The sequence below is a fragment of the Hyaena hyaena genome, unplaced genomic scaffold (genome assembly GCF_003009895.1).
Source record: "Hyaena hyaena isolate Hyena2069 unplaced genomic scaffold, ASM300989v1 scaffold_763, whole genome shotgun sequence".
NCBI classification, from domain to species: Eukaryota; Metazoa; Chordata; class Mammalia; order Carnivora; family Hyaenidae; genus Hyaena; species Hyaena hyaena.
In genome coordinates, this window is record NW_024081394.1 from 475,182 (window position 1) to 495,586 (window position 20,405).

Genomic DNA, 20,405 nt, shown 5'->3' on the forward strand with positions numbered 1-20,405 from the left:
ATACTTGCAGATGAGGCAGCTCCCTTCAGATATGGGCAATTTCTGAGGAAGGAGGTGACACTAGTCTGTAGCAGGCAGCACTCAGTGTGGACAGTAGAGTGAGTACCTATATTCTGAAACAAGATCTAAGCAAAGCACCACAGCATCAGGATTGTCAATGAATTCTCTCTTTCAAATATTTTAGCTTAATTCAAATATTTTTGCCCAAAATTATCAGCTTTCTTCTCTAAATCTTACAGATCACATCTGCACAAAAATTGTCCTCCTTTATTGTGATTATTTTACACTGCTTTCTAATCATTGTCTTCTTGCAGAGGACAATATAGTAAAATAGAAAAACAATGGCTGAGCAGTTAAGAGTGTGGGATTTGGGTCTAAACCATCTGGATTCATGCCTTAGTTCCCCCAATTACCAGCCATAAGAAATTAGTGACAGTGTATCCCTCTGGCCTTGGTTTCCTAATCCACAAAGTGGTGATAATACTAGCACTTCATAGGTGGTGAGGTTCAGATGAGTTGAATAACATGTGGAAAGCTCTTATCAGCACTTGGCATAAAATAACCATTATGTGTAAGCTTTTATTACTATTTTATTTATTTATATGTCTCAGTATTTATCACCAAAGTTTGCATGTTTTATTGTAATAGAAGAAAATGAATTCAAACTTCACTATTGTCACTGAGTTTTATAACTTTCTTTGTTTCTTTTTTTAATTCCTTTTTTTTAAATGTTTTCATTTATTTCTGAGAGAGAGAGGCAGCGTGAGTAGGGGAGGGTCAGAGAGAGAGGGAGACAGAATCTGAAGCAGGCTCCAGGCTCTAAGTGGTCATCACAGAGCCCGACGTGGGGCTCAAACCCATGAACCATGAGATCATGAACTGAGCCGAAGTCAGATGCTTAACCGACTTAGCCACCCAGGCACCCCTATAACTTTCAAATCCCTCCCGGAGTTATTTTATTACATGAAAAATGTGGGAAGTGGAGAACACCTGTGAGACCTAAATCTAACTGACTCCATTTTAGGAAAAGCCTCCACCTTGAGGGCGAACCAGGCTCGAACCCAGTCCCAGTAAAAACAGCAGGAAGTACTTAGGTAGCCTGCCCTTAGTTACTTCCCTAGCAACAGCAACAGCCAATCAGTTTAAAAGAGGCACCTATGTCCCAAGATGTTCCTGTTGGCAGTTTGCGGTCAGGCCATATGGGACGAGCCAATCGGGTACTGACAAGACAGCCTATACTAAAAATCAACCTATCCGGGACTGCCACGCTGGAAAGCCCCCGAATCCCACCGTAACCGCAGTAAGAAGCCCTGCAACCCTGAGTTCAGGGCTCCATCGCTGGGGTGCATTAGAGTGCCTGCTGGAGCTTGAAAAAAGACCCTCCTGTGTTTGCATCGGAATTGGTTCCTTGGTGTTCTTTGGGGTCTCGCGACCCGGGCATAACACACTCTTTCTGCCTGGTGAGTTTATTTTGAAAAACACATAAGATGATATATGTGAAAACATCCCAACCTGCAGCCAAGAAATTTAAATGTTCCTAATATGCCCTGCTTTCTCATGTCACAGATCTTTGGCATGAAAGCCAGTCTGCCTAGAGTTTTACCTTGTCTCTCTTTTTGACATGTACTTGCCCATCAGGTTTCTGGTTCCTCCTTTCCTATCAAAGTTTTTTATGGCTCCTGATAAACACCCACCCACCCCCGCGTTCCCCTGACACAGGTAGCTAACAACAGCATCGCTTTCATCCCACTTTTTTTGTAATGTTCTGCTTTGTTAGGAGCTTTTATTGTTTTTTAGCTGCCTTGGCAAGATCGTTCTTCTAAATGAAGATTTTATTCATTGTTCTGGTATTTCCAAGCATAGCCCAGCATTTGGATCACTTATTAATGAGTAGAGCAGGACAGGGTGGGACAGAATGGAATGGGAGGGGCTTATGGACTGAACTGAATCTTCCACAAACAGTTGGATCTCAGGAAAAGATTTTAGGTAACTAGCAAAATATTCATTTCAACTTTACAAGTAGAAATTGATCTCACTTTTCCGCCAAAATTACCACAACTAATTTTTCCTAGATTGAATTTTTCAACCCTACTTCAAAATTATTTCTATTGTTTGGCTCGGTAGCTCAACACAGATTGAGGCAAATTCCCCTTTGTATCTCTAACGATCTTCTTTCAAAATATCTTCACGGTGCAGGTGATTTTTTGAATGTTTCTTATTAAACATGACAAGAAAATACTTAAAGGTAAGAAGAAGACCACCTGAAGTGACTTAGTGTTTTCTATAATTTACGTCTTCTTAGCTGGAAATGCACACAGACATATCTCACAGGTGATAATATCAATGGTGATTAAAGTTCTTATTTTTATGTGTTGTTGTGAGAGTGACTGAAAAATTCTGGCAGATCTGTTCTTTCTTACATTGTATTCATGTTTATAGATGAAACTGTGGAATTTGGTTCACCTCATTTCCTGAGGACGGCACCAGAGTGAAAATCGGAGAGTAGGACACAAAAGTGTTAAAGATGATAGATGTCTCAGCATTAAGGAACCAGAGTCATACTTAGAAATAACTATATTAGTCAATCAGTATTTGTTTGCAGTGGGGGGAAAAAAAGACTGTTTTGGAAGTAGGCTCTGCTTGTATTATAATAGCTATGTCTCATCCTTTCAGGGTTTCCCTCCTAACTTTATGGTGATCATTTTTGGGTTATATGGCTACTACAGTAATTTTTAATTAATAATGCCTTTGACATTACATCTATTGTAAAAAAGATTGAAATATGATAATATGAAGTGCAAGAAAAAATAAAACCCACTAATGGACCAATTAATGGATAGTAATGCATTCTTTCCCTTCCTTTTACCTTTCCTGGACTTCGCAGAATGTAGAACAGTGCTTCTGGGTCAAGTAAAGTTTCACATGCAAGGTTGGGCAAGTTTCATTCCCATTTAAACCTTCATTAAACCCCCAAAGTTAGCTATGCTCTTCTAGATTCCAGTGGTCTATGCTTTAATAAGTAAGGGTAGCAATACTGCTTAGTGACCCACACATGTTTTCACAGAAATATAGGGATAATGATGTTGCCCCTTACTTTCAGTGATACGGAGTTCACTGTCAATTATCTAGGACTGATTGTCCATTTTGCTCATTATTTCTAACCTTTACTTCTTCTTTTTCCCCTGCTCTAATATTTTTGGACTTTGCATTGTGCCAGCAGAAAATGAAGAGAAAAAAGGATGAAATCCAGAATACAAATGAATATTGTGTTGTCATTAAAAAAAAAAAAGTAATTACATCAATTTTTGATCAGTTGGCTTGCTTTTGTGGACTTTTCCTTGCATTGTCACCAAAAGAAATATCTGAGTAAATTAACAGGAAGAAGATTCCAAAGGAAACAATTAAACATACGTAGTAGGAGAAACATAATAATTTTAGCACATCAATTATTTATATTATTTTTATGAAACAATAGATTTCTAATAATTACAAATTAGATATGTATCAATTAAATCATTCCCTACAGAGTGTCTTTGTGAAATCATTTATTAGACAAATTTAAGTTACTACATAAAGCTAGAATCAATTAAATTTATGTAACTTACAATTATGAAATTTCCTATTTTATATTTGAATTCATCTCCAATTATTTTGAATTTATGATTTTTTCCAATGCAGTTTAAGCATATTAACCATTCAGTTACTATCCTTTATCCATATGCAGCATAATGACAATTTCTTTGTCCCTCCTACACCAAAATAAATTGCATACTGATGCAAAGCCAAATTCCCTCAAAAGTGTTCTTTCAAAGAAAAGTCATACGTAGTCACTATGTTTTATGACTGAAACTAATTTAACATTGTGCATCCATTTTACTCAAAAAATAATGGAAAAAATGTCATATGCATTTCAATCTCAGATCAGTAGAATGTGGTCCTGACATCTCTGTCAAACCATGCTTCCCACTCTTGTCCGATCTCTATATCCTGTACTATTTAAAAAAAATAATGTTTGTTTATTTTTGAGAAACAGACCACAGGCAGGGGAGGAATAGAGAGACACAGAATCTGACATAGGCCCCAACCTCTAAGCTGTCAGCACAGAGCCTGACATGGGGTTTGAACTCACAAACCATGAGATCATGACCTGAGCTAAAGACACTTAACCAACTGAGCCACTCAGGTACCCTTATATTCTGTACTATTTAGACCACTTTCCTCACTTTCTTACAAATATACCATGAAGTTTTAAAATCCATATTCTGACATAGTTTTCATCATCAGTAATAGACTTGCTTCAGTTCTGTGTCTTTCTTCCAAAAGTACATAATTATGAAGCCAGATAGACATGGTTGCCTATAATAAAAAGTCATTGTGATAAAAAACTATGATATCAATAGAAAGTAAACACATATAGTAATTACAGCAAATAGTGTTTTTTGTACATTGTCTCATTTAGCTCCTCACCACAACCCTATTGTGAAGTACATATTACTATTATTATATAGATTTAATTCCCAGGATGTTAATTAAGGTCTAGTGGTTGACAGCCTTGCCCAAGGTCACAAATCTAGTAGCTGAAGGATGTTGGAATCTTTTTTTAATTTTTTGTAATGTTTATTTATTTTTGAGAGAGAGGAGAGAAAGAGCATCATTGTTGGAGGGGCAGAGAGAAAGGGAGACACAGAATCCAAAACATTTCCAGGGTCTAGCTACTAGCACAGAGCCAGACACAGGGCTTGAACTACAGACTGCAAGATTATGACCTGAATTGAAGTTGGACACTTAACTGACTGACCCATCCAGGTGCCCCAAGATATTGGGATCTTAACCCAAACAGCCTGATGTAATGTTTCTCTTTGAACCAGAAATCTGTGCTCTTGACACTTATTTGCTTGTGACTTTGTGTAAGTAATAAAACCTCTCTGATCCTTTATTTTTTCCTTTTAAAAATGAATCTGTATTTGTGTGCATATTTCATATCAATCATTCTCCAAGGAACACTAGAAAACGGTATATTAGAAAACAAGATTTGTGGGCTAGGTAGGTTCAATGTATCAGTATTTCTTCACTTCCAAGTGCTCTAGGCAGATAGAGCTAGAAAACGTACACACAAACATCTAATCTGCTTCTATATCTATATCTAGCAATTCTATTACAGCCTACAAGTTTGTGCAGATCCCTTCAATGTGTATCACACACTGGACTATATTCTAGTTCTCTCCCTTTCCATATTTGTAACTACTTTCTCCAATGTTTGTGAATTCCAATTTAAGTGTATGTCAGCCTATTATTAGTTGTGAAGACTGATATATAATTAACTTCTATTCAAGTAGCAATGAGATTACTATCTGTTTTGACCTGGTATGATTAACGTCACATTTTGGGAAAGGTATTTTGAATATTTTGAATATTCAATATTTTTAACTTTTTCAAATATATTCAGCTTTTGAATATTTACTGTTGAATTTTAGATTTGTGCTTGTTTTTGGTCAACATGACCACATGAGAATTTCATTATTATTAGATTTAAATTAAAGTTGAGAATGCAAGAATAATCTACACAAAGCAACAAGTTGAGTGCATGTTAAATATTTGAGCTTAATTCTGGAATTTTACTTGGGTAGTGGAAGAAGAGATTCAGCATTTTAGACAAATGTATTTTCCATCTTATTTTAAAATTTAAATTCCAGTTAGTTAACAAACAGTGTAATATTACTTTCAGATATAACATTTAGGGATTCAAATTTTTTTTTTTTCCATTATGTGTTTAAAAACATTATTCCTAATCCTAAGACTTACTTAGGATCATATAAATATCTGGTAGGTTTATCAGATCTAGGGCCTACATATTGCATTTTAGAGTCACCATAGAGCACACATGTGTGATTCATGTTTAAGAAATGAGAAAATACCAATTAGGCCCATCAAATAGACAAGCACTATTCCCATGTCTATGTACCTTTGTTAACAGTGTGACCCAAGGTTTTTCAAATTCAGTCTAGTATTCAAAGGTCTTAAATGCAGAGGTTATTAAATTTACACAACCTCAGATACAGCCCAACCTTAACTAATGGGATTTAACAAATATTTTCAGGGCTGGGGACACAAGAAGAGCAGATTTATAGCTGGAATGGTAAAGGTCTATCTTTATATCTAGAGATGCCTAGCTTTTTGACCCTTGTCTCAGATAAAGGGAATAGGTTTTATGATGTGCTGTATAAAGCCCAAAATTGTCCTAGTGATCTTGTCCTATACATGATTAGCTTCTTTACAGAGCGCTCAACTGGTTCAAACAGTTTGAGGAGGCTGGCTCCACCATGTGAGGAACTACCTAAAATTTTTTTTTTTTCCCTAGGCTGCTCCTTTGAAGCTAAGATGCCTCATACAAACTTGGCAGTGTAGCCAGAGACTCTGAATCTCAAGTGCACAAAGACTGTCTCTCAGAACTCTGATGGTTGCCTGAATTCTACTTCTATTGATGTTCCGTATGTTTTACATTTAAATGAAATCTATGCATGAATATACTCTAGAGGGTCTGTTAGGACTATTAAATATCCAAAGGGGGTAATACAACACAGCACCACACTTGACTTCTCCAAATAATATTGGAATATTATTTCAGGCAATCCTAATATGGATTGAAGCTGTGAAAAAGTTGGTAAGCAGCTCCAACCTGGTTGAATGAAACTCCAAAAAGTAAGATCCAACATTGGATAAGTAACTCAGAACAAACCAAACACATGGCTCTTTTCCTCCCTGAAGGTAAAAGTCTTTGCAAGATTCAGAGAGCTTTTCTGATTCAGCTGAAGGAAAACCTGGTGTGATCCTCATTCTGTTTTAGTTGGGAAAAGTTATATGGTCCCCATGATGCCTGATGCTGCTTCTTTTCCTGAAGGAAAGTTAATCCCTGTAGGGAATATTTGTTTCAAAACTGATTCTGGTAACTGGAATAATAATGTGATCTCTGTATTTTCACTTACTTGTTGCTTCTCACCAATGTGCTAATTGTAGTAGGTCCAGGAACATTTGTAGAGAGGGGATGATTCAGGGCTCAACTTCCATCTCTAACAGTAGCTAAATGATCTTTTGTTATATTATAGTCCTTACCTATAAAATGTAAGGCATTAATACAGTGATGGCTTATAGTACTGGCTTACAGTGCTGGTGTTAATAATTGTAAGCTTATTCAATATATCTAGTCACACACCTCGACAATCTAAATCTTCCCCACAAAGTTTGGCTAAACAGACAAAAGTTAGCACTAAGTTAATGTTAAGAATACCTAGTCCATGTGCTCAGACTATCTAGTCCATAAGTCATAGTTAATGAACTAAATTTAACATATGTAGTACCATCAAATTCCAGGTAGGTCTAAAACGACTGATGCTTGCATTAAACATCAGTAGGACCCAGGCCAACTGTGTACCTGGTGTCAGAAAATGTCTTTATGACCATCCAGCTTCCTTTTTTTTTTTTTTTTTTTTAAGAAGGAATTCTCCAGCAAAATGGTATTCCCAGTCCCATGCAGACATTACTGGCTGCTCTTTCTGAACTGTAGAATGTAGTGTTTGTGTATGTACTCTTTGCAATATTTGAGCTAAAATTATTGTAATTCAAATTTTAAAGGGATTCTTTTCTCCTAAGGTGAACACTTGAATAATGCTTTGCATTTTATATGTTGTCACTCCATACCTCTTGAAGATTTCTGGGGAAAGGAAATAAAAATAAAACTACTTATAGAATTAATAACAAATATAGAGGTTCTAATCTGAAATGTTCACTAAGTTTCCATTTGACTTTGAAATCAGACATCAGAACACTACAAATACTCAGTTGCTATAACAAAATAAATAAAATGGCTACATTTGCTTTAGAGTTAGAAAACATAACTGTACAGCAAAAGATTTAAGTATGCCTGACCTGTGTTGTTCATTTTAAAATACTTCTTTGTGTTAAAAAAGGAGGGCATTCCACATGATTATTAGCTTCAGAGCCATTTAAAGTACTTGAAAAGAATTGCATTATTTGAGAATAGGACATAAAAAAAGACTGTCAGGACGGTGAAATTTTATTAATGAATCAGGTGATTTAATAAAACATTCTACCTACTGAAAGCTCAGATGTTTGGTAAGAATGATATTTTAAATTGACAATTAAATATTTCTCAGGTGATTTTGCCTTTTGAAAGAAATAGTGAGTAGAAGAAACTCTACCTCCTTTTCAACATTAAATTAATGTCACCAAAGTCACTAGTACCTTCAGTTTCTTTGCAGAAAATCCAAATAATTGGAATTGTAAGAACTTTGTAAATTAAAATAAATAAATAAATAATGGAATTTATGTGTGAGATATAAAATTTGAGAGAAATCTGACAATCACAAAAATGTAGTAGGGCAGGCATAATTTAAAATGAATAGCTATTTTTTTAAACCTAAGTGGAATAAAAACTTGGTTTCATCTCCTATATAATCTATAATAATGATAAAGTTTTATGAAAAGTGAGGTAGGAAGGATTCTAAAATTATTTTTTAATGTTTATTTTTGAGAGACAGAAAGACAAAGCATGAGTGGGATGGGGGCAGGGGGACAGAGAGAGAGGGAGGCCCAGAATCCGAAGAAGGATCCAGGCTCAGAGCTGTCAGCACAGAGCCCGATGCGGGACTTGAACTCATGAGCTCTGAGAGCATGACCTGAGCAGAAGTTGGTCACTTAACCAACTGAGCCACCCTCCCCCCCACAAGGAAAGATTCTAACATGGTTGCCACGATTCCCACCCTCCTGGTGAATGGATCCCATATAATCCCTTCCTGTTGAATATGGGCAGAGCAGTAATCTTGATAAGATATAACTCTTATGATTTTGTTCCAATCATTTGCTCATAAGACATGCCGGTTTTTTTCTCTCTTACTTCTCTTCTTTAAAATATGGACATTGTAGTGATCCATTCTTGACTAAGACTGCTGACTAAATGAAGGATTAACATAGGACAAATTTTATTCCTTTCAATATCTTGCAATCTGCTGCTAAGAACAAAACAAACAATTCAAGCCAGCATGTAATCAAAGTTGTGTAGACATGAATATACTGAATGACAGAACATTACCAATAAATTCATCAGAAAGGTACTATTAGCTCCATAATACATGTACACTAGAATATCCAAATGAACTGTATGTATTTTAGAAATATTCTATTAAGAATACCAAAGCAATGAGTTGTTTAGTTAACTTCAGTTTACCAGACAATTAGTAGAACATTTTGATTAATTATGGGTTTGTAACAGTATTTTTATTTCGTCCACATGTTCAAAGGCATTAGTTGACTGATGTCTCACAACCAGTCAATTCATTTCAATTCGGAGTCATGTATTAGGTAGCCACTCAGTGTAGGATTATACCAGAATAAATAAGGAATCATCCCCATCTACATGAAGTCTATATATTAGAGACACTTAGGATGAATTTAACATAATGTGGCAAAGGAGAATAGAGAAAAGACACTTGACTCAGGCTAAGCAGTGAAGTAAAGATCCTGGATGTGACATCTGACAATTGAGGCAGAAAATTAACTGAAAAGCAAAAGACATTCCAGTGGGATCAAAATGGATCAGCAAACAGGAAATATGATGGAAATCTTGGGAAAACATATGCAGTTTAGTCATATTTAGATTCTAATAAAAGGCAGAAGTTGGCAAAGATAAGAGAGAAAGGAAGATAAAGTCCAGACAATGAATGGCTTTATATGTCACATGACAAGGTAAGATTTTTATGCTGCAATAAACGGGAATCATCACAAGAACATAAAAGTCAAATGTGGGGAGGGGGGCGGAGTAGTGATTAATCTTCCTTAACTGTGGTCTTGTTTACACTTTATATTAACAAATATGAGAGCAGTGTACACTTTGATACTAAAATGTAGTTTTGGTAAACTGTGAGCCTTGTGATAAGAATGAGAATCAATAGACACTGTATTAGAAGAGAAGAAATTCTGAAAATTTAGGCTATGCTATTTAAATGCATATTCACGATCATAAAAATGAAGTTAATAGCATCAGTGAAAAATACATATAAGTATTAAATCATAAGTTACTTTAATCTTGCAAATCTAGAAGATTTAGGCTATAAAATGTTCAGATAGTATCTAAAGCATCCACAAAAGCAGATCCTTAACAGAGCTGTGAATGTTCCAGCAAACACAAGTTATGAGCTGCCCTAGATTATCCAACGAACAAGAATGACAAATCCAGGATGAAGGGCAGAGCAGCTTCAAATTTAATACACGATTCTGTATAGTGAATCATGCACTTTCGCAGAAGCTCACTAATTCTGTGGGAGCTTCTGTTATGTGAACTTATGTAATTGCATAAAAGACAAAAATACTGATGGCTCAGCACTCTACAGATCTGTGGCCATTGTATCCCCCTGGATAATTGCATGAGCAAAGAAAAAAAGACATAGCTAAGACATAGCTTCCTCCTCAGGCTCTCCTTAAACACCAAAAACAAAGAAAAAAAAGAACACACAAAAGAATTACAATCTTTTGACAAATAAAACTAAAGGCCAGCATTTTTCAAGTATACTTTTATACATTAATCTTATAACTGGAGTTACACGTTAAAACAAACACATCATTAAATTATTGCACTTAAAAACTTGCAAGCTAATTCCGTTTAAGTTATTAAATATATTCAGCTCCTAGAAGAAAACACCCAGATACACACACACAAACTTTGGAACTTATTTTATATGTTTTTATTGTGATTTGCATTCAAGTGCTTCTGACCCCTAAAGTATACTAAGCATAGTGTTTGGAAGCAAAATGTTGATAGATACCATATCTGTTTATATTTGTACATACAGTATTTGTGTAATGCGCTCCAGTTTAAGGAGTTAAAGATATTTATAAGCAGAGATGGAAATCTGAAATTTGTGATATGTATAAAAAGGTACATTAAAAAGTATGGAATTGTAGATGAAATGCATGTAACTAAAAATAATTTATGGATTTTTAGAAAACAAATGTAAATGATCCTGAGACTCAACAGAACTAGAAATGTCAAAAGGAATCATTACTACATAAAATCACATCAAATTTACAGAAGGCTGAGATTCATTATCTATCACACAATCATTTATAGGGAAATAAGAAAACCAAAGGGCAGAGTAGGAATTTCATCTGTCTCAGAATTTTACAAGCAAAGAACCCAATGATTCACTTAAACAATTTGATTTCCAAAAATATTAGTCATAATAATTAATCAACATGGCTCCTTACTAAACAAAAGTTGTGCTTGTCAATGTGAGTAGGCAATATATATATTTTTTCCAGTAGTTATATTTAGTGGATCATTTACAATAGCTATTTTGAGAAAAAAATTTCAAGAAACCTGAGATTCCTACTTAGCGCTGAAACATCAGTTGTTTTATGGAGGTAGACACATAAAACTAGTTATTTTGAAATTACAGCTTCATGACATATGTTTTTCAAATTATGTTTGTAAAGTGTCTTCAAGTGCTGCAGACTAATTGTACATAAGTTTAGATACTCCAAAAGAGTCTCTGGAATACTGTCAGGATTCAGATAGGTATATATTTAGCAATTCTTTGTAAATTTACATTGAATCATTCAGTAGGATTTAAAATTTTGAAGTACCATAACCAGTGTATTTTTAAGTAAGATTTTTTTTAGATTAATGATTTTTTGTGCCTGTGATGGACTACAGTTTCTTTTCTTTTTTTTTTTAATATTTTTATTTATTTTTTTTTATTTCTAGGAGAGAGAGAGACAGCACGAGCAGGGGAGGGTCAGAGAGAGAAGGAGTCACAGACTGAAACAGGCTCCAGGCTCTGAGCAGGCAGTCAGCACAGAGCCCGACGCGGGGCTCGAACCCAAGAACAGCGAGATCATGACCTAAGCAAAAGTCGGATGCTTAACCGACTAAGCCACCCAGGCGCCCCTACTATTTCTTTTCTAAGATAAGATCACCAAAGAGGATCTATACTCACCACAAGAATGTTCAAAACTCCAAGGAAAACAAAACAAAACAAAATAAAACAAAACTCCCAACCCACATTCCATTTGTCTTGGGCACAGGAGCCATCAAACATTCCAAGAATTTTCTTGCCTTGAGGCCTTCATACATATACTTTTGCCTGGTTAACACTACAGTCTAATCACCCAGGTCTTAATTTAGTCATTTACCCCAAATGAAGACCAGTGTAAATATCACATATGCTACACCCTATACTGTAACTTTACAGCAATTACTATTCTATTGTAATTATGTAATTTGATGGCATTATTTAATAATTTTCTCCCCATTATCGAGAAGATCCATAAAGGCAGTAATCTTGCCCATTTGCTCTTCATTGATTGTCTCAGAGTAAACCGTAAGTTTAGTAAACAGTAATCTACTAAATAATTATTTGTTACATGAATAAATAAATGTGGAAATTGTTCCAAATATAATTGTGTCAGAGTAAACTGCAGTTTAGTAAATAGTAATCTACAAAATAATTGTTACGTGAATAAATAAATGTGGAAATTCTTCCACATAAAATCAAATAAATCTACTTAACACAATGGGAACAGAAAACAAAATTTCTATTCTTACCTCCTATCTTATTAAAAATGCCTTATTTGTCTTTGTGCCCATATAACTACATCACATGTAGTAGGGTTTCATTGGGTAGAATTCATGAAGGCATCAGCGTGATGAGGGTGGAAAATAAGGTCAGAGATGATTTTTCAAAGTCTCTGTAACAGAGTCAGGGTTAGCACTGAGATTTTGATCAATGGTCATGTTTTCTGTCAATGGAAAGAAAAACCCACAGGATGAGCAAAAGACTCAAGAATGTTTTAAAATGAATTTCATGTTAGATTTCTTGGAAAAGATTGTGTCAAGTTCATAAGGCATCCTGTGAAAAAATTCTAACCTATAATCTGAAATGTGAAACTATAATTCATGGAATGAAAGAGTGAAAGTGAGAGGGAGGGAAAGAGAAGAGAGAGAGAGTGCGCTGATTTGCAAGAATTTGGTCAAAAGCAGAAAATAGTAGCATATATTCCTGTTGTGTTAGAATCATTCTCCCTGGTTACAAGAGCAGAAAGCTGTGGAGCCACTGTTTTCCTTTGCAAAGTCCCTGGAAGGTTGAATGGTTGGGCATTTTCAGAATAACAAAGTAATTCTAGTTTATCAACATTATATAAAATTGAAAACCCTGGTGGGGGAGGCAAACTTCTTGTGACTTGTCACCTGAATCTAGATCATAAGAACACATAAAGTCAGATGTTAAGAATGAAATTGAGCAGTTGAGAGACATGGATCAAGAAACTCTACCAAATAAGTGTCTTTTGTAAATACTGAAATGATAAAAAAGGAGAGAATGAATAAAATAAAAGCAGCATGAAGGCTTTAATAAAAGTCTAGTTTGATTTAGCATGCCATAAATGTCAAAAGGGACATCAGCCAAAGACATTTTATTACTAAGGCCCTAGAGCTCAAATAAAATCTGCTAACTATTGGCCTTTGAATAAGAGTAAAGAGAGAAAAGAATAATAAATACAATCCCAGCTATCCCAGAGCCATAGATTATAACACAACAGTTTTCCTTATCTATTATTTTGCAAGTGGAAGTATGGAAACAGAAAAGGTCTTTGTTATTTCTCTATGCTCTGAAGAAAGCCACCATCTGCAATATGTTATAGCTTTTTGTTTGTATGTATAGTTCAATACCTATTGGGTGTAAACAATATATAATCATGAAAACAGCAAGGGAAAAAAGTCCTTTATCTATAAGGAAAGACAGATCAGGTTTGCAGCAGACCAATCCACAGAAACTTGGAAGGTCAGAAAGGAATGGCAGATTATATTCAGTTTGCTGAACTGGAAAAATATGCAGCCAGGAATTCTTTATCCAGCAATGCTGTCATTCAAAATAGAAAGAGAGAGAAACAGTTTCCTAGACAAACAAAAGTTAAAGGACTTCATGACCACTAAACCAGCCCTGCAAGAAATTTTAAGGAAGATTCTCTGAGGGGAGAAAAGTAAAAAAAAAAAAAGAAAAAAGAAAAAAAAAAAAGACAAAAAGCAACAAAGACTAGAAAGGTCCAGAGAACACACTCAAAAACTCCAACTCTATAGACAACATAATAGCAATATCGTATCTTTCAGTACTCAGTATAAATGTCAATGGACTAAACATTCCAATCAAAAGTCATAAAGTAACAGAATGAATAAGAAAACAAGATCCATCTATATGCTATTTAAAAAAGACCCATTTTAAACCTAAAGACGCCTTCAGATTGAAAATAAGGAGATGGAGGGGCTCCTGGGTGGCTTAGTCGGTTAAGCGTCCGACTTTCGCTTAGGTCATGATCTCGCGGTTCATGGGTTAGAGCCCCGCGTCGGGCTCTGTGCTGACTGCCAGCTCAGAGCCTGGAGCCTATTTCAGAGTCTGTGTCTCCCTCTCTCTCTGACCCTCCCCTGCTCACGCTGTCTCTCTCTCTCCTAGAAATAAATAAAAATATTAAAAAAAAAAAAGAAAATAAGGAGATGGAGAACTATCTATCATGCTAATGGTCACCAAAAGAAAGGCAGAGTAGCCATACTTATACCAGCCAATCTAGATTTTAAAATGTAGACTATAATAAGAGATGAAGAATGCATTATATCATAATTAAACGTCTATCCATGAAGAAGATTTACCAATTGAAAGCATTTATGCTCCATACTTGGAACACCCAAATGTATAAATCAATCACAAACATAAGGAAACTCATTGATAATAATACCATAATAGTGGAGGGACTTCAACATCCCACTTAGAGTAACGGACAGATCATCTAAAGAGAAAATCAATAAGGAAACAATGGCTTTGAATGACACACTGGACTGGATGGACTTAATAGATATATTCAGAACATTCAGCAGAATACACATGCTTCTCAAGTGCACATGGAAGATTCTCTAGAATAGACCAGATACTGGGACACAAATCAGCCCTCAGCAAATACAAAAGATTGAGCTCATACTGTGCATATTTTCAGACCACAACGTTATGTAACTTGAAATCAACCACAAGAAAAACTTTGTAAAGATAACAAATACTTGGAGACTAAAGAAGATCTGTTAAAGAATGAATGGGCTAACCAAGAAGTTAAAGAAGAAGTTAAAAAGTACATGGAAGCTCATGAAAATGATAACACACAGCCCAAAACCTCTGAGATGCAGCAAAGGCAGTCATAAGAAGGAAACACATAGCAATCCAGGCCTTCCTAAAGAAGGAAGAAAGGTCTCAGGTGCACAGCCTAACTTTCCACTTTAAGGAGCTGGAAAAAGAACAGCAAATAAAACCTGAAACCAGCAGAAGACAGGAAATAATAAATATTAGAGCAGAAATCAATGCTACCAAAACCAAACCAAACCAAACCAAACCAAACAACAACAACAAACAGTAGAACAAATCAATGAAACCAGGATCTGGTTCTTTGAAAGAATTAACAAAATTGATAAACCCCTAGCCAGTTTGGTCAAAATGAAAAAGGAAAGAACCCAAATAAATAAAATCTAGAATGAAAGTTAACACCTAGTTTTTTGAAGCTGTTCCAAAAAATAGAAATGGAAGCCAGCATTACCTTGATTCGAAAGCCAGACAAAGACCCCAGTAAAAGGAGAACTACAGACCAATTTCTCTGATGAACATGGATGCAAAAATCCTCAGCAACATAGTAGCCAACCAGATCCAACAATACATTAAAAAGAATTATTCACCATGACCAAATGGGATTTATACCTGGGATGCAGGGCTGGTTCAATATCCGCAAAACAATCAATGCAATACATCACATCAATAAAAAAATAGGACAAGAACATGATCCTCTCCATAGATGCAGAGTAAGCATTTCACAAAACACAGCATCCTTTTGTCTGATAAAAACCCTCAACAAAGTAGGGATAGAAAGATCATACCTCAAGATCATAAAAGCTATCTATGAAAAACCCACTGCTAATATCATCCTCAATGGGGGAAAAACTGAGAGCTTTCCCCCTAAGGTCAGGACCAAGACAGTGATGTCCACTTTCACCACTGTTATTCAACATAGTTATTAGAAGTCTTAACCTCAGAAATCAGACAACATAAATGAATAAAAGGCATCCAAATTAGCCAAAAAAAAAGTCAAAGTTTCCCTCTTCGGAAATGACATGATACTCTATATGGGAAAAACAAAAAATTCCACCAAAATGCTTCTAGAACTGATACATGAATTCAGCAAAGTCACAGGATAGAAAATCAATGCACAGACATTGGTTTCACTCCTATACACCAGTAATGAAGTAACAGAAAGAGAATTGAAAGAATTGATCCCACTTACAATTGGACCAAAAACGATAAAATACCTAGGAATAATCAAAGAGGTGAAAAATCTATATATACACTGAAGACTCTAAAAAGCTTATGAAAGAAATTGAAGAAGACACACACACACAAAAATGGAAAAATATTCCATACTCCTGGATTGGAAAAACAAACATTGTTAAAATATCAATACTACCCAAAGCAGTCTACATATTCAATACAATCCCTATCAAAATAACACTAGCATTCTTCACAGAGGTAGAACAAACAATTCTAAAATTTATATGGAATCAGAAAAGACCTTGATAAGTCAGGCATTCTTGAAAAAGAAAACCGAAGCTGGAGGCATCACAATCCCAGACTTCAAGTTGTATTACAAAACTGTAATCATCAAGACAGTATGGTGCTGGCACAAAACCAGACACTCAGATCACTGAAACAGAGAAAGAGCCCAGAATTGGACCCACAAACATATTCCCAACTCATCTTTGACAAAGTAGTAAAGAATATATCCAGTGGAAGAAAGAGAGCCTCTTCAGTAAGTGGTGCTGGCGAAATTGGAGAGTGACATGCAAAATAATGAAATTGGACCACTTTCTTACACCATACATAAATATAAGCTCAAAATGGATGAAAAACCTAAATGTAAGATAAGAGGCCATCAAAATCCTCAAGGAGAAAGGAGGTAAAAACCTCTTTGGCCTTGGCCACAGCAACTTCTTACTCAATATATCTCTTGAGACAAGGGAAACAAAAGCAGAAATGAACTATTGGGACCTTATCAGAATAAAAAGCTTCTGCACAGCGAAAGAAACAGCAAAACTGAAAGTCAACCGATGGAATGGGAGAAGATATTTGCAATTGACATATCAGATAAAGGGTTAGTATCCAAAATCTATAAACTCAACATCCCAAAACAATCCAGTGAAGAAATGGGCAAAAATAGACACGTCTCCAAAGAAGACACCCAAATGGCTAACAAACACATGTAAAAAGCCTCAATGTTACTCATCATCAGGGAAATACAAATCAAAACCATAGTGAGATACCACCTCACACTCGTCAAACTGGTTAACATTAACAACAACAGATGTTGGCAAGGATGTGGGGAAAGAGGATCACTTTTGCACTGCTGGTGGAAATGCAAACTGGTGTAGCCTTTCTGGAAAACAGTATGGTGGTTCTTCAAAAAGTTAAAAATAGAACTAACCTAAGACTCAGAAATTGCACTGCTAGGTACTTACCCAAAGGACATAAGTGTGCTGTTTCTAAGGGGACATGCATCCCAATGTTTATAGCAGCACTATCAACAATATCCAAATTATGGAAAGATCCCAAATGTCCATCGATGGATGAATGGATAAAGATGTGCTATATACATACATACACACACACACACACACACACACACACACATATATGCGCGCACACACACACAATGGAGTATTATTTGGCAATCAAAAAGAATAAAATCTTGCCATTTGCAAACTATGTGGATGGACCTGGAGGGTATTATGCTAAGTGAAATTAGTCAGAGAGACACAAATATCATATGACTTCACTCATAAGAGGAATTTAAGATACAACACAGATGAACATAAGGGAAAGGAATCAAAAGAAATATAAAAACAGGGAGGGGGCAAAACATAAGAGACTCTTAAATATAGAGGACAGAGGGTTGCTGTGGGAGGGTGGATTGGCTAATTGGGTAAGGGGCATTATGGAATCTACTCCTGAAACCATTGTCACATTATATGCTAAGTAACTTGTATGTAAATTTAAAAATAAATTAAGTAATTAAAAAACAAACAAACATAAAAGATACCAGATTTGAGGTAGGCAGGAGGATGGATTAAATCAGTAGTGGGGATTAGGAGTGCACTTGTGATGAGCACCGGATGTTGTAATGTTTTATGGAAGTGTTGAATCACTATATTGTACACCAGAAACTAGTATTATAGTGTATCTTAAAACTAGAATTTAAATAAAAACTTCTAAAGCCAGAAAACAAATAAACATAAAGTAACTAATCAATAATAATATTATAAAAGTAGGGAACTTTAACACCCCACTTACAGCAATGGACAGATCATCTAAACAGAAAATCAACAAGAAAACAATGGCTTTGAATGACACACTGGAACAAATGGATTTAACAGATATATGCAGAACATTCCATCCTAAAGGAGCAGACTACACATTCTTTTCAAGTGTACAAGGAACATTCTCTAGAATAGATTAGGACCTGAAATAGGCCTCAACAAATTTTAAAAAGGTTGAAGTTATACCATGGATATTTTCTGACCACAATGCTATTAAACTAGAAATTAGCTACAAGAAAAAATCTAGAAATGCTATAAATATATGGAGGTTAAATAACATACAACTAAACAGTGAATGAGTCAAACAGGAAATCAAAGAAAAAATTAAAAGGTACATGGAAACAAATGAAAATGAAAATACAATGATTAAAACTCTTTGGTGTGCAGCAAAAACTGTTCTAAGAGGGAAGTTTATAGCAATATAGTCCTATATCAAGAAGCAAGAAAAATCTCAAACTAAGCTTAGTTAAAGGAGCTAAAAAAGGAATAGCAAACAAAATCTAACACCAGCAGAAGGAAGGAAACAAATATTAGAGTAGAAATAAATGACATAGAAACTAATAACAAAAGAAAACAATGGATTAATAAAATAAGAGCTTGTTCTTTGAAAACAACAAAAGTGATAAATCTCTAGCCAGACTCATCAAGAAAAAAAGAGAAAGTACTCAAATAAATAAAATCACAAATAAGAGAGGAGAAATAACAAAAGCACATGGAAATTTAAACGATTATAAAAGAATATTATTAAAAACAATATGCCGAAAATATTGAACAACATAGAAGAAATGAATAAATTCCTAGAAACATGTAACCCATCGAAACTGAAACAGGAAGAAATAGAACATTTCAAGAGACTGATTAACAGCAAAGAAATTGAATCAGTAGTCAAAAAATCTCCCAATGAACAAAAGTCCAGTACCAGTGGCTTCACAGGAAAATTCTATGAAACATGTAAGGAAGAGTTAATACCTATTCTTCTCAAATTATTCCAAAAAATAGAAAAGGAATGAAATCTTCCAAATTCATTTTGTGAAGCTAGTATCATCCTGATACCAAAACCAGATAAAGACATTAACAATATTAGAGAAATATAAGCCAATATTTCTGATGAACATATATGCAAAAATCTTCAACAAGTATTTCAATAACAACATGAATCCAAATGTACATGATAAAGTGGGATTTATTCCTGGGTTACAAGGGTGGTTCAGTGTTCACAAGCCAATCAACTTGATACATCACATCAATAAGAGAAAGGGTAAGAGCCATATGATCATTTAAATAGATGCAGAAAAAGCATTTGACAGAGTACAACATCCATTCATGAGAAAAACCCTCAATGAAGTAGGTATAGAGGGAACATACCTCAACATAATAAAGGCCATATGTGAGAAACATGCAGCTAATATTATCCTCAATGGGGAAAAAACTGAGATCCTTTCACCTAAGTTCAGGAATAAGACAAGGATATCCACTGTCACCAGTTTCATTCAACATGGTAAAGGAAGTGTTAGTCATAGCAATTGGACAACAAAAAGAAATAATAGGCTCCAGATTGGTAAGGAAGAAGTAAAACTTTCAGTGTTTGCAGATGATATAATACTATATATGGTGTAACTACATACTGAAAACCTGAAAGTCTCCACCAAAAAACTCCAAAAAATGATTTAAAAAATTCAGTAAAGTCAAGGGATACAAAATGAATCTACAGATATCTGTTGCATTTTTGTACACCAATAATGAAACAAGAAAAAGAATTTTTTTTAAAATCCCATTTTTTTTGCACCCAAAGTATGATACCTAGAAATAAACCTAACCAAAGAGGTGAAAGACCTGTACTCTGAAAACTGTAAACACTGATGAAAGCAATTGAACATGACACAAAGAAATGGAAAGACATTCCACGCTCATGGAAGAACAAACATTGTTCAAACGTCTATAC

At 35.1% G+C, this 20,405-nt stretch overlaps 1 long non-coding RNA gene across 1 annotated transcript in view; it reads left to right on the forward strand.

Annotated features, from left to right (window-relative positions):
• The first annotated feature begins 1,301 nt into the window (after window positions 1–1,301).
• Window positions 1,302–20,405, forward strand: part of LOC120221170 — a 53,274-nt gene continuing 34,170 nt past the window's right edge. The window contains exons 1-2 of the long non-coding RNA XR_005525749.1: window positions 1,302–1,460; window positions 6,359–6,488. This is a non-coding gene — a long non-coding RNA (uncharacterized LOC120221170). The remainder of the gene's footprint in view (window positions 1,461–6,358; window positions 6,489–20,405) is intronic.